Below are 16,843 nucleotides of genomic sequence, written 5' to 3' on the forward strand. Positions count from 1 at the left end.
TTTTTTGACCGATTTATGAAATGGTTTTTTGAATTTGGGTTTTGATTTTTGATTTCTGTAATGATGTATTTCTTAAAAATGAAGAACATTAACTCAGAGATGAACACTTGTGTATTTGATTTCTGGGTTGAAGAACAAACAGAAAAATGGTTTCCTGAAGAACACACATTTGAATTCTGTTTTTTTTTTTGTTATTATTTCTGGAAATGTATATCTATTTGAAATTGGGTTTTGGTTTTTGATTTTTGGAATGCTGGGTTTCCTGGAAAGCACGAACATGTCTGAGTTTTTTATTTTTGGAAGAGAGAGAGAGAGAGAGAGAGAGGTGGGTCCTCTTATTTTTTTAATAATTAAAATGAATAAATAATTATTAAATTAGAAAAAAATGAATTTAAAAATGGAAAATAAATACCCCAAGGGTATTACAGTCATATCACTATTCACAGGGACAAAAAACACAATGAAACTAGCTCAAAAGGACCACCAATCCAAAAAAGTCGTGGTTTGGACTAAAACCCCAAAAAAATGCATACCATAGGGACCATTTTTGCAGTTTTGTCTTTTCAAAATTAAAACTTATTAGTTTATATTATTTATTTAAATTGGTATTTATTTAACTTTAAAAGATAAAAAACATTTCTATTATAATAATTAAATATTTTTTTTTGTAAATTTAAAGTTTTCAAATATTTTGAGCTTTATATTTAATTTTTTTAAATTAACTCATATATTACATGAGTCTCACAACTAGTTTTTTTTTTTCATATATATCAAATAACAATATTTGTTTTAAAATGTTGTTCCATAGAGCATTGCAAATCTTTTTATTGATATTTGGTACATACATTAACACATATGACATATATAATTCACAGGGTTTATACACATAATAACGGTCCATTACCTACTAAAGAACGTATATTTTTTAATTAATCTTTAAAGGCTATGCGATAGATCTATAATCTAATAAAATGCATTGTCCTTCAAATTTTTTTTGATTTGGTACTGAGCTTTTGGAAACGTTTAGGATCTTCTAGCTTTTAGCTTTTGATAAAACGCTCTAGTTTAAACAAAAAACTTTGTTTGACAGTACGAGCGTTTAGCTTTTACTTTTAACAAAACGCTCCGATTCTAAAAGCTACTTCATGTAGCATTTAACAAAATGTTCCTGAGCTTTTGAAATCAACTTTCATAATTACCCTTAAAAATATATTTATATATTTATTTATTTTTAATCAATTGTCCTTTTATGTAATTTTATATATTTCAAAAGCTTTCAGTTACTTTTGCCAAACATTCATATAACAAATAAAAGCTACAGCTACACGCTACCAGTTACCGGCTACCAGCTAACTACTACCCGCTTCCAGCTAACAGCTACTTTTGCCAAACACACCCTAAAAATATATTTTTATCATCCATACAGAACTACCACATTCTTTATTACTATTGTCTATAAAATAACTCATATTGTTTTTCTATAACTATTGTTATGTTTATTTTATAAAAAGTATAACATAAGAACGGGAAATAAGATATCATGAAAACAAGGTATTAGAAAGTGGAAATACGAACCTAATTACAGCTGAGCCGACTTATATTTTAGAGAATGTATTTTTCTTAAACAATGTTCAAATGCTATGCTATAGAACTATAATCTAACAATAGGTTTGATTATGAAAATTACATTTACTTTTCAGTAATATAAAATCTTGTATTTGTTTTAAACCTATAATATAATCGGTTGAAAATTCGTTTCGGAATACATTATTCTAAAATAAAACTTGATTGAAAAATTAATCACTATCATCCATAAAAAACTAGCACGCTGTTCATTATTATCTATAAAATAGTATATATTATCTTTTATGAATATTGTTATTTCTTTCCTATAAAAAGCATACCATAAAAGGAATATCATATAAACAAGGAAATTAAAGAAACAGCAAAATTTGACTAAATACTATGACTTCTTGTAGCGGCGATTGAAACGTGGCAGACACGTGTTGACTAGCGAAAACTTCAAATTTAAGTAAAATATTCATCATAGCAGTTAATGAAATATTACAGACACATGTCGACAAGCTACATCTTCCAATTTAAGTAAAATTTTCATTGTAGCGGTGGGTGAAACGTAGCAGACACGTATGGACGAGCTAAAACTTCTAATTTTAATAAAATTTTCATAGTAGCGGTGAGTAAAACGTAACAGACACGTGTCAATGAGCAAAAACTTCGAATCTAAGTAAAATATTCATCGTAGCGGTGAGTGAAACGTAACAGACACGTGTCGACGAGCTAAAACTTTCAATTTTAGTAAAATTTTCATCGTAGTGGTGAGTGAAACGTAGCAGACACATATTGACGATCTAAAACTTATAATCTTAATAAAATTTCCATCGTAACGGTGAGTGAAACGTAGCAGACACGTGTCGACGAGCAAAAACTCCGAATTTAAGTAAAATATTCATCGTAGCGGTGAGTGAAACGTAGCAGACACGTGTCGACGAGCTAAAACTTTCAATTTTAGTAAAATTTCCATCGTATCGGTGAGTGAAACGTAGCAGACACGTATTGACGAGCTAAAACTTATAATTTTAATAAAATTTCCATCGTAGCGGTGAGTGAAACGTAGCTGACACGTGTTGACGAGCTAAAACTTTCAATTATAGTAAAATTTTCATCGTAGCGGTAAGTGAAACGTAGCAGACATGTATTAACGAGCTAAAACTTATAATTTTGATAAAATTTCCATTGTAGTGATGAGTGAATGTAGCAAACATGTGTCGACAAGCTAAAACTTTCAATTTTAGTAAAAATTCCATCGTAATGGTGAGTGAAACGTAGCAGATACGTATTGATGAGCTAAAACTTATAATTTTAATAAAATTTTCATCGTAACGGTGAGTGAAACGTAGCAGACACGTTTCGACGAACTAAAACTTCAAATTTAAGTAAAATTTGCATTGTAGCAGCGAATGAAACGTAGCAGACACGTGTCGACGAGCTAAAACTTCCAATTTTAGTTAAATTTTCATCGTAATAGTGAATGAAACGTAACAGACACCTGTCGACGAGCTAAAACTTTCAATTTTAGTAAAATTTTCATCGTAGCGGAAAGTGAAACGTGGTAGACACATGTCGACGAACTAAAATTTCTAATTTTAGTAAAATTTGCAGTAAGAAGAAAACGATGAAATCAATCACATCAAAAAGACTTTCCAAAATGCTATTAAGTATTTAAAAATGTTTCATTTTTTAATAGGTTCGGGATTCTAAGTTACGTGGTAGACAAAAATATAGTTTATGAGTAAATTTTATAAAATGTGTATATGTATGTTAGCCAATAAAAAATAAAATAAAATAAAATCCACCCAAATAAATTTTGAAATACGTATTAGTTTTTGGAGAGATTAGCAAAAATGACTATTATGAAAAAGTTGTAATCGAGATGAGTATGTTTTTATGTATTGGAAAAATGAAATTTTGATTCTGAATTCCAGACTTGTGAGCATTTTGGATTTCAAAGTGCATTACTAAAATCAATCATACTTTATATGAATACACCAACATTCATTTAAAATTATTATTATTTGAAATAACAAACTTCCACCAACAATTTTATCCCATACCTATCACTTTATTATCACAAAACTTACCTAACTCTCGATGAATACACAATCACCTCCCCCAACCAATTTATTATTACACTAGTATACAAAGTAAGTTTTTATTAATTCATTAGATTTCACTCCAACCACCATATTCAAAATCTATTTAAACATGTGTGAGTGGATCATAGTCAACAAGTAAATAGGCTAGACGGAGTAATTATGTAAAAAGTCAAAACGGAGTAAACTCTGGTCCAACCACTACACATCATCATGTTTGGTTTGTTTGATTATTTTCTCTATATTTTATTGTATTATATATATATATATATATATATATATATATATATATATATATATATATATATATATATATATATATAGGGTTAGGTTATTTTGTTTTTACTATCTATTGTGTGCAAGTATGATTGATTCTGGACCAATCATTTTGGTTATTTTAAAAAAGTAATTAATGCATATTACATGTTGAAGATATAATGGATATTAATTACATCTTCAGCATTTAATATGCATTAATTACTTTCTTAAAATAACTAAAATGATTGGTCCAGAATCAATTATACATGCACACAATAGATAGTGAAAACATTTGAACCTAACTCTCTCTCTCTCTCTCTCTCTCTCTATATATATATATATATATATATATATATATATATATATATATATATATATATATATATATATATATATATATCTAAGTTCAAATGTTTCTAGCAACTATTGTGTGCCTAAATGCATCAATGAGAATTCAATAAATAATAAATATTTAAATAAATCATTTAAGCGTATTTTGGACATTTTGTACTTTTAATTAAGGAAATCATTTAATTGAAATCTTGCAATTAAAGAAATAAAATAAATATATTTGACATAGTCTCTCTCTTATATCCTGTCTAATAAAACCTCCAAAATACCCAAACCCTTTTCACTCCAAATTCACCAACCGGACCACCAGGTTCAATCCCCTGCCCACTCTGCCGCCATGGAAACGTATCCTATAAGAAGCTCACAACCACAAAACCGCTTCCCCAAACGTTGAAATCCACCTCATCCCTCTCATGTTGCTCGTATTCTTCAATGGCAGAGACCGGTGATAGAATTGCAATTGAAACGACGAGATTACGTCAGAATTCCTCTTCAGCATCGTCTGTTGATTTTAAATCAGGCGAAAAACTCGATTTCAAGCTCTCTAGCCTTCAAGCTCTTCAGGTCTATCTCTTTCGTTTATCATACACACAACTGTTATTTGTTCCTCTTTTGTCACTTTAGATGGATTGTGTAAGCTCCAGGAAGATATGTAAGGTTTGGCAGCGAGGGTAGATGTGAAGAGGAAAAGATGTGCGAGAGGACTGTTGTGATTGACGAGGGGGAAATGAAGAATGCAATGCGACTGGTGCCTCGAGGTCTCGCCGGAATCACCACCACGCCTGGTGGTTCTTGATACGGGACAAAGAAGAAGATGATGTTGAATTTGGATTCATGTAGAATTGGGGATAAAGGCCTGGCACTTAGCAGGTAATTACACCATATTAAAAATTCTTTCAATTTTAGCATTTGGTTGAGCACATAAATGAAGTTCATTATCAACTCCAGTATCAACCCTAGATTCTGAAGAAGAAGATGTTGATTTAATTTTGAAGCCCTTTTAGCCACCAAAGCCTTGTCAGAATCCATTTAACTCTCTCATGATGATTCTTCAAAAGAGCTTCAACAATGCCTATATAATCTTCTTATTTTAAATGTATGATGCCTATCTTCACACATTTCGTTCATGTTTACACATGAGCCATTTATTTGTTATGGTGATAGCTTATTTTATTTCCTTATTTTATTAGTTTATTTTTAGATTTTTAGATTTTTTTATTATTATTGCATTGTATATTCTTTATTTTCTTTATTATGGATCATACCGGGTGCTTGTTATGTTGCATGAGATATTTTGTAGGTTTTTCGGTGCTTGTTGCGGTTGCGGGTTGATTAGAGACGGGCTTAGTGGGCTCCCGAGGCATTATTGGGCTTGGCGGAATCAAAGAAGAAGAATTAGGCTTTGAAAGTTATTGGCTTGGATTATTTGGGCTTGTGAAGATGGATCATAAATTTCTAATTTTGGGCTTGGAGCATCCATTTGGTGGCTAAATGATGATTGGTGGATTCAAATTACATGGACAAGGGGGGGGGGGGAAAGGAATCTTTGGTAGTGGAAGGGTGGAATGGTGGAAGGAAGGACCAATAGCATTACAGCAACATTTGCGCGGGTGAAATTTTCGTCGCGCGGGTACCCGCTCAACTGCCCAGTTTGGGCATTTGGTCATTTGGCACACCATAACCTTTGCGGATCAGATCTAGAGGCCCATTCACGATTTTCCACCATTCGAGACCTGCAAGAGGCGATTTTGGGAGCTAGAAACCATTTCCTTTCATCTTTCCAAATCTTAGGTAGTTTCTTTGTGCAATTAGATTATTGTTCTTGTTACTTTGTTGCCATGAGTGACTAATACTCTTATTTGGTTGACTTTGGTTGAAAACCAATGAATGTTTGTGGGTTTTGAAGGATTTATGTTGATTATCAATTTATTCCATGTTTATGATTCTAGTTTGCGATTCTTATGCTTATTTGATGCTTTGATCATGAGCTTAGTAATTGAATGAGCAATTGTTGATTTGTTTCTTTGATTTTGCATTGGATCATTGAATTTATCTAGAACAAAAGCTTTATGATGGTAGAAATCATCTCTAGCTTATGAATCATAACTCCTTTATGGATGTGTAAGCATTTGGCATCCTCTAGGAATTGGGGATTCCTTCATTCTTAAGGCTAATTGATTTCTTGGGATTAATTGCTTCAATTGACCCTTGATCTTAATTAAGAAGGTGTGTTGTGGGCTTCCCCAACCTCCATACTACCTATGAGGAATCTTGGCATATCATGCTTCATGACTGCTATAACCAATTTGGGATGAAGGATAAGCTTTGTATTAGATCCTAATGATAAACACACAAATATTCATTGTGTTGAATTGCCTTAGTTAACCAATTATTCCCAACCTTTGAGCATCTCATCAACTTGCTTAATTGCAAGGTTTTTAGTTATTCAAGTATTTTAGTTTTCAAGTAATCAAACACCCTCCCCCCCCCCCCCTTTTAGTTTAATTATAGTTAGTTAGATTAATTTCACTAGTTCCATTGAATTGCATTGGTGATTGAATACAACCATTTCCCCGAGGATCGATACCCCTTTTTACCATTATATTACGTTTATTTAGCAATCAAAGGGTGTAATTTGCTTGGTGGGCTTGACATCCCATCATATGGTCTACTTATTTCACTGCTAATCACTTGGGTGTCCTTGACATCCTTGTGCATTCTGTACATTGAACCTAACGAGGCTACCATTCTTTCAGAATGAAGAAGAGAAATATTCTTCACATGTAGTCCTTCAAATTGGATCAGACCTAGACAACCAAAAAAGGCGGGGAAGCTTTAATTATATTCGTTTAGAATGATTGTTCTCTAAGAATGAACTCGATTTTTTTTTTCTTTAATTTTTTTCTTATAAGAATGAAAACACATATTCATTCTATGAGAATGAAAATATTACATAAAACATGTGTTGCTAGTAATTCTGACAGAATATATTTATACATGCTTTAGAATGTTTATGTATATAGAAGAAAAGACTATGATTTAAGTGCATTTTGTAATGTATTATTTTAGAATTTATTTATATAAATGGATTCTATTAGAATGTCTTTGAGAATGTTTGTTACCAACAAGTATATTTGTTTAACTGGTAATACTAATGAGTAATATATCTTATTGTTTTAGAATTGCATGGAGAAGGAATTCAATATTGATCATACAAGAGATATATTTGGAATCAAGGTCAACAACCAGTATATATGCAAAGATAAAGTGGATATTCTGTTAGAATATGTTAGAATATGTATAACTATATTAAAATGTATAAGGATATTAGTATGTAAGAATATGTATGGATTTGTATTTTATTTCGGATGTGTATTAAGAATAAAATCATAGACCCAACTTGGATGTATCTGAATAATATCTAGAATTCTTAAATCAGGTTAATAATAAAAAATATATGCATCGGAAATATATTCTGCAAGAATAAAATCGAAAATATATTTACTAGTTTATGGTTGACATCAAAAATCTATGTATAAGGATATTAGTATGTAAGAATATGTATGGATTTGTATTTTATTTCGGATGTGTATTAAGAATAAAATCATAGACCCAACTTGGATGTATCTGAATAATATCTAGAATTCTAAAATCAGGTTAATAATAAAAAATATATGCATCGGAAATATATTCTGCAAGAATAAAATCGAAAATATATTTACTAGTTTATGGTTGACATTCTGTCATTCTGATAGAATAAAATCGGATTTTTAAATTTGAATTAATTTAAAATATTTAGATTTTTAAAAATAATGGAATTAATTATCCCTAAAAATCCAAAAATTTCCTTTTAAATATAGGCTAATTGACTAAAATGCCCTTATGCTGAAATTTGTGTGATTATATGGTACATGGTACCTTATTGTAGTATCATAGACCCTCAGATCATGACCTTTGATTCTATTCCATCCGGTGGTTCAGATTTATGCATTCTGGCACACAATAGTTACTAAAAACAAAATAACATAACCATATATATATATATATATATATATATATATATATATATATATATATATATATATATATTGGTTGGTGGTGAAAGTTAAAAATTGTTAAAAAAAACATTATTAGTTTTATAAACATTTTCCCCAAGATGCACTTTCATGTTAAACACAAGAAGATGGATGTAAACTGTAACACCCTATATTTTTCAAAATAAATTTAAAGCTATGATTTAAACAAGAAAACAAGGTTTGACAAAAACTTATAAGAAAGTATCAAAATTTAACCAACTAGTTCAAAACGACTTCATGGGTGTTACCAACATTGTGTCAAATAAACCAAGATTTACAATGTAACGTCCTGAAATTCATAAGTAAAAATTTCATTTTTAAGTTCACAAATCCCAATCATCACATGTTTCAAAACTATCCAAATACACACTACCCCAAAATATCAGAGTAAAAGAAATTATAAACGCAGAAATCGTGAGGGTGAGGATGTCTTGCCATCATGTCGGGCCCTTCCCTTTAGTACCGGAAGGGTCTGAAACCAAAACATAACTGTAAGCACAATGCTTAGTGAGCTTCCCCGAAATACCACATACATCAGACGTAATATAACAACACGAGGCTGTGTCAGGTCCATATCAACCCCAAATAACAGCAGATGGTTGTGTCGGGTCCGCATCAACCCTCGGGTACGTATCTGATGGGATTTATAGGTTACAAAAGTTATATTTTGGTGGAAAAACTTAGACCCTAAGTTTGCATGCAACCTAAAAGATCTATGTTTTCACTATTGAATGCAATAACCAACTGAACATCAAGAACCCTACAAAAACCCTAATATTTTTTAAATTAAGAAGAGAGTTTAGGGTTACATACCTTTTGATTACTAGTAGATAATCAACCACAATCCTTCTTGTAGTCACTTGGAAGCTAGCATCAGAATTCTTGTGCCTCTGATGGTTCACACCCAACCCTAGCAATAAGGAGACTTAAAGAGAGAGGAGATGGGATATGGAAATTTCGGCTATGCCTTGATATAATCAAGTGGCTGAAATTTTGAAGCCCTTAGGATCTATTTATATATGAATTAGAAAACCCTAGATAACCCTAATTTGAATATTATATTAATATCTCAAATTAGGTAATTATCTACTCCCTAATTATCTATAAGGGATACTGTAGAAACCCTAGAATATTCCCTCTAGAAACCATCCACCCTAAGGGAAGAAGGTTTTGGAACCTCTTGTTCAACTATTGAACAATTACAGTTAAACCCTTGTACTTTTAATTAGTCCAATTAATCCGAAAATTAATTTCAATTAAGTTGATTAATTATTAAATAAATAATAATAATAATTCAAATTAGGCAATCGGGTCCTTCTTCCCGAAGAACTTCAGGGCTCTACATGCCTGAAACTCACAGAAGATCAAAGCGCGAGCTCCCATTATCGCCACTATCTCAGAACGAAAAGCGCCCAAGCGTTCTCCAGGATACCCTCCTTGACCATGATGAAGATCACAGGAGTCTATTCAAGAATAGTGCAGGGTAATCTCCAATGAAATGCAATCCCACATCTGATTGTCCATATGTTCGGCCCTAGAGCCTGAACCCGAACCATCACCAACACCAACACCAACACCCCCATCAGCACTAGTACCTCCTCGAGTGACCACCATATTGAAAATAAACCATATAAACCATCAGAACATACTCGAAGAAAATCCCACACTCTATAAGATTCTTGGTATCATTATGACTTTCCTTGATTTGAGTACGGATCCTCTGATTTCAATAGTACGGTCCCATACTACCTTCCACATCTATTCGTACTTTCCCCAAGGATCGCCTTGAATCCTCCAAGTCACTTCCTTATCAATCCAAACAACCCTCAATAAGACAAGGCTCTCGGCCCCAAATCGTCTCCTAGGTTTTCCTAGGGCAACCACCACACCACCCTATGCCATCATTTGCAGAAGGAACTCCCTATAACACCCTTTAACTAGCTCATGAATACAATTACATATCACTATCACCAGATAATTCTTCGAATGAAAGGTCTCACACTACAACGGTTGGACTTAAACAAGAGTTGCACAATAGAGTTAAAACCTAACCTTCTAAAATTATCTAGTCTTAATAATATGTAACTTACCATATTCGCTTACTAGTTAGATGATGTTAATGGGAACTCCTAAAAAGCACAAAGCAAACAACATTCGAGCATCGAGTAATTAGGAATCAAGCATAACCTAAACAAGCCATCTTGTCATTAACTGATCAGTACTAGCATACAAGTCTATATGCTCATACAACAGGCATACAAAGGCATCTCTCCTATCATTGTATCATGCAATCATGAGCATATCCTTAGCCCTAATCTAACATGCGATTCATAGATTCACAATTCAAAGCATAACATAAAACATGTATGGGTATTTTGGGAAAACTTACTTGAGCTCGGTCGATTGCATGCACCACACCCCTTTCTTTTATTAGAAAAATTATTTTTGTAAAATATTTCTTTTATGAAAAATCTACCAAATCCTCCGTTTAGTTCAAACACATCTGAGAGTATGTCTGAATTCCTCAAACCAAGGCTCCGATACCAACTTGTAATGTCCAAAAATTTAAAACCAAAACTTTCGTTTTCATAATAATAACACCATTAACCAAAACTTGTTCATCAATCCATAAAGGATAATCATAGTATAATAATCAAATTATCTTAATACATCAGAGTCAAATAAACGGAATCATGGTGTGTGCGATGTGATCATCCTGAGCTCTTCCCCTTCGATCTGGAAGTACCTGAAACATAAAATTTACTCATAAAATGGGCCATGCCCCATAACCATTGGTCTCGCCCAGCATCGGGCTCCGCTCGGAACAAATATGTCTGTACCATGTGATGGCCCCCGCCTAACTCACTCATCAGGCCCCGCTCGACATACATACAACACATACACACATGTAAGGTCACACAAATAACTAGCATACATATAAACATAATCCATGGGTCGGCATTGGTGCCTTCGACCCGCTAAATGCTGGGAGGAGGCTCACCTCAAACTGCTGAAACAACCAGATAAATGCTCGAACTGCTGATCCGGGAAAATCTTCGCACTAAATATCATCAAATAATATCCTAATTAATAATTAGGTCATATCCCATAACCGGGGCCCCAACTCATCATCCTCAACCTCTAGGGTAAAAGACTATTTTACTTTTTTCCTTATTGGTCCCAACTAGCTTGGCCCAATAACCATATAGTGGCCCAAGGCCCATAAATGGCCCAACTCACAACCTAAGGTCCAACTGTGGCCCAACAACCATAAGGACCAAAATCTACCTAAGGCCTAAATCTCAAAAGAAGTCCAACTCCAAAAAGGGTGCAAAACCGATGAAAGTCCACTAGATGGCGTACGCCCCGTGTAACCCATATGTACGCCCCGCGTACTCAATGTTGACCAAGAAGCGGGCTGTCGACCCAGTACACCCAACATACCGGCCAGAGTCCCAAAGGCTAATTAAAGGTCTTAATCCTATAATACCTTAACGTCCAAACATTAGATCTACATCATTTCAAGGTCCTAACACGTAAAGTTAACAACTTTATAGTTGCGCATGACTTAATGGGACCCGATACTCACTTTTTACCATTAAGACCCATAATAAGAACCCTAACTCATGCATTGTCCAAAATAACACATCAAGATAGAATTTTTATGCACAAGTAACATCAGAGAGGCTAAGATCTAGCGTTCCTAGCTCCTGGGGTGACTCAAACCCACAAGAAGGACCCATGGGACCATAAAGTGCACAAACCATGCCCTAAATTAAATCTATCATAAAGAGCCATTAAGTTAAGAGCTTTATACCTCCAAAAGATTTCCAAGTTGGTGATGATTTAGGATCCACAAGCTTTAACTACACTAATGCAACTTCTAAGATCTCCACTGTCACACCCCAAAACCAAGAACGGTGGAAATGTTCCGGGGTGGAGGACGTCATGTGAAGTATCATAACAGTGTAAAGTAGTAAACAAGAAACAACATCATCCATTGAATTAAAAGTAAAGTTTTAATACATGTGTGTTCTTTCATAATGTACTACAATAAAATGAATAATCAAAATAAGACGAGTCTTGTATGTGCTCCGTCTTCTCAAAGTCTGACCATCGTACCTGTCTAACTGGTGACCTGAGAATACAAGTTATTTTGAAAGCAAGTATCAGCCTAAAACTGGTGAATTCATAAGTATTTAAGTGTCATTGTCTTGTTTTGGAAAGCTGTTATGAATGTCATGTAAATCTTTAAATGAAACAGTTGATATAAGTATGAAAAACCTTAGAAAATCCCATATTTCCTACTAGTGTGAAATGTAGTCTTCTACTAAGACCCGAATGTTTTGTTATGACAATGATAGTTTTCCTTCTTTTTGACTATTACAAACAGTACTTAGTCTAACTCATCGTTTATGTGAATGTATCACAAAATAAAGTAAATAGGGAAAAGAATATAATCGTCTTCTACCAAGACCCGAATGTTTTGCTATGATAATGATAGTTTTTCCTTCTTTGACTATTACAAACATTACTTAGTCTAACTCAACATTTATGAGAATGTATCACAAAATAAAGTAATTGGAAAAATATAATCATGTAAGTGTTATCCTTTTGTATTAGGATTAACACGACATCGCGATTTGCGAAATGTATAACCTTTGAACATCCGTAGATTGTTCAATTTTCCTCTGTAGCTACAGCAGGTGGGAGGAAGGGTTAGTCCGTAAAAGTATTCCTAATATAAGTATTAACCGTAGTCATACGTAGATGTTCATCAACCTCTGTAGGGAACAGTAGGCCCAAGGAATGGTTAATCCCGTAAAGGTACTCCTAGTATAAGTAATAATCGTAGGCATCCGTAGATGTTCATCAACCACTGGTGCTAACAGGTGGGTTTCAGAATGGTTAGTCTCGTCTAGACATCCCGTTAAACTGGGATAGGCAGGACAATTTACATAGAAGGTACTAATAAATCATCCTAGTGAATCGAGGTACAAGTATCCATGTAAGTGTATACAGGAAAATGTATTTACGTAAAGGTACTCATGTATGGTATTGATGTAAGCGTGTTCATGTAAGCGTATTCATGTAAGTGTATTCATGTAAGCGTATTCATGTAAGCGTATTCATGTAAGTGTATCTATGTAAGTGTATTCATGTAACATGTAATGTATAGTATAGACTCATGAATGAACCGACTCTGATGTAATTCCTTGTAATAGGAATAATGTTATGTATCTCCTAACTATCCCTATAATAGGTAACTAGAAGGTGATTGATTGTACAAATAGGTTTATACACCCTTGATACATAAGAGTGTGGAAAACTAAATGAAGGATGAAAACTATAACATCAATACATATATAAGAACATAAGTGTATAGATATAGTTTTGTTCAAGAAGGTAAAAATGGTTTTGTAAGACATCTAAGAGTTTTGAACAATAATTAACAATGACTTGATGTCATTTTAATAAATATTTCAAACGTAATACTTTTTCTATCAAGGTATTTTTAAGATATAAAACCATTTCATGCATCACATTTTGTAGTATGTGAAATCTGCTGAATGAAAACACAGTTATAAATACATATGATTGATTTAATAACATGTTGTTTTCTACCTGTATCCCCCCCCCCCATTAAAGCATTTAAAATCATTTAAAACATTGATTAAGGGGTATGAACTCACCTGAAGATGGTGGTTTGGATGTACTGAATGATGTAGGATAGCTAGGTGATAAGTTAAGACTTGTTCACACTCAATGATCCTAGTTAACATATAATCACACATATATGTATCCAATTAGACTTTAAACCACGAATTGACAAAGTTAAGACATCCTAAGGCATGTAAAACACCTTATTTAGGTGCTACAAGTCATAAGGATTGCATCTAAGTGCTAAAGGACCTTGCTATAGTGTTTGGGGTTCAAGGGTAAACTCCCTTGGAGTTTACGGTTTTCATGACTTTGACCTAATGAGTTTACGGTCGTAAACTCAAGAGTTTACTGTTGTAAACTCCTCTCTTTTTTACCATAAGTTGGTTTGAGGTTTTGCAAGTCCTTTGAAGCATTTCTACTTGGTGGTTTGGCCTTTGGAAAAGATTAGGGCATCATTACACTCCTTTGAGGGGTTTACAGCCTCATGGTCATTTCTCTTTGGGTTTACTACCTTAAACTCATGAGTTTACTACCTTAAACTCATGAGTTTACTACCTTAAACCCATAAGTTTGGTATTTGGGGGGTTTTCAAGTCCTTAGCTCAATCATGGCAATAGTCTAGGTTAGATTTAGACATAAGGAATAACCATTGGACTTTTATGGGACTTTTATGCACTTTTTGGGGTGTTTACGGTTTTGGGAGATCCCCAAACCGTAAACACATAAAAATGTAAGTATTTGGTGCTTTTTGTGTGATAAACTCATCAAGGATGAAGCTAGGAAAGTCCCTAAGGCATGGTGAAGCATCTAGGCACCTTAAGGCACCACTTTGCGCCATAAATGGTGTTTACGGTTTTGGGAGCCTCCCAAAACCGTGAACACCTTGATCTTGGTGTTCTTGGGACTTTTCTTTGATGTTAATATGTAATACAAGCTTAATAAGACTCAAGGATGGAAGTACTTACTATAAGGAAGCTTGGATTTAGCTAAAAGTCCAAGAACACTTAGTGTGTGTTCTTGGTGTTTTTGGAAATCTAATCAAAACACATAAATGAATGGATGAATAGATGCACAAACACTAGATTAAGTATTAAACCAACTTGAAATGGTTAGAACACTTACTAGTTTGAAGATCTAGAACAAAATCTAGGATGATACTTGAAAGGATATTTTGGAGTTTACTCTTTTGGGTATTTGGGGAGTAAACACATAATGGCTAGTATTGGGGAGTAAACTCATGGATAAGCATGAGTTTATGGATTTTTGTGATGATTTTTCGACCCAAACAAAATAGTTTGGCCGGGAACTTCTAAGACGCGAGGTGTTTGCGGTTTTTAAAATTCAAAACCCGAGACGGCACTTTCTTTCACCCGTTCGTTTAAAAATAATATTAAAATAATCAAACGGACTTTATTTTTCCCAAAAACAAGTAAAAGTGAACTTGAATTATAATATGAAGTGATTGACTTTTAGGGTTTGACCGAATGAAAATTCCGGGTTGTCACATCATCCCCTGTTAAAGGGAATTTCGTCCCGAAATTTGAATTTAGGTAAGGAGGTAAGCATGAATGATCGAGTCATGAGGTGGAAACTTTCTAATCGATTGGTTCTCACACTCATAAGTGAATTCGGGTCCTCGGTTGGTATCCCAACGAACATTCAATATCTGGCGACAACGTTGCTTCGTCCGCTTGACCTCTCGGTCGAGGGTCACTATGGTTCTAATACGAAGGCGAGGATCTCGTTAATCTCGATCTCGTCGAGTGGGCTTACGAGAGTCCTAACGGAAAGGTACGTTTTCAAGATTGAGATGCAAAGAGTAAAAATGTACGTTACTGAGTTCGCGGAGTAGGTCTAGTCTGTGAGGTATAGGACCGATTCTGGTAAGAATCTCGGAGGTCCTAACTATATTGGATTTAGCTTTCCACACTTTACCAAGCGTTTTAAGCCATTCCCAGAGTGAGACTTCCTAATGAATTTGGTCTCTCACTTTGTAACGACCCAAATTTTTACGTCCGAAAATTTCATTTTTAAAATATTACTTTAGAAAACATTAGTAAATAAAAACATTGTCTAAATAAAAAGAAACATTGTTTGTTCACACCATAACACATTGCAACCGCGTTCTAAAAAGCCACACCCTACATCCCATCAAAATATCAGAGTACAGTCCCAGTAAATCTCATAAATGCGGAAACCGAAGAGTGTGTGTATGACGTGCCGCTACCGCGCCGGCTCCTTCCCCTTCGATGCAGAGGTACCTGAAAACAAAACTATAAACGTAAGCACAAAGCTTAGTGAGTTCCCCCAACGTACCGCATACCATACGAACACATAACATATATACTGCCAGGCTATTCTGGGGTGCCTGACTACCCGGTACGGCCATTCTGGGGTGCCGACCTACCCGTGTCAAGCCATTCTGGGGTGCTGACCTACCCATACGGCCATTCTGGGGTGCCGTCTTACCCGTGTCAAGCCATTCTGGGGTGCTGACTACCCATCGGTCCTGACAACCGATCCTCGGGGACTATTTCACCCCTACTACTATGATCACATATAACATAACAAGCCAGCATGCAAACATATCATCACATACTGTCAGACGTATCTGGGGTGTCTGACTACCCTTCGGTCCTAACGACCGAACTTTACTACTATCACAGACAACATATCATGCTAGCATATAACATATCAGGTAATAGCAAACTTAGATGATATCACAAAGACAATCATCTACCATACATCTCCTACTGGTGGGTCGGCATTGTGGCCTTAGACCCACCGCTACTGGAAGGTAACTCACCTCGAAGTAGCTGCTGA

Source organism: Lactuca serriola, chromosome 5, assembly GCF_051521515.1.
Source record: "Lactuca serriola cultivar US96UC23 chromosome 5, Lser_US96UC23_V15, whole genome shotgun sequence".
NCBI classification, from domain to species: domain Eukaryota; kingdom Viridiplantae; phylum Streptophyta; class Magnoliopsida; order Asterales; family Asteraceae; genus Lactuca; species Lactuca serriola.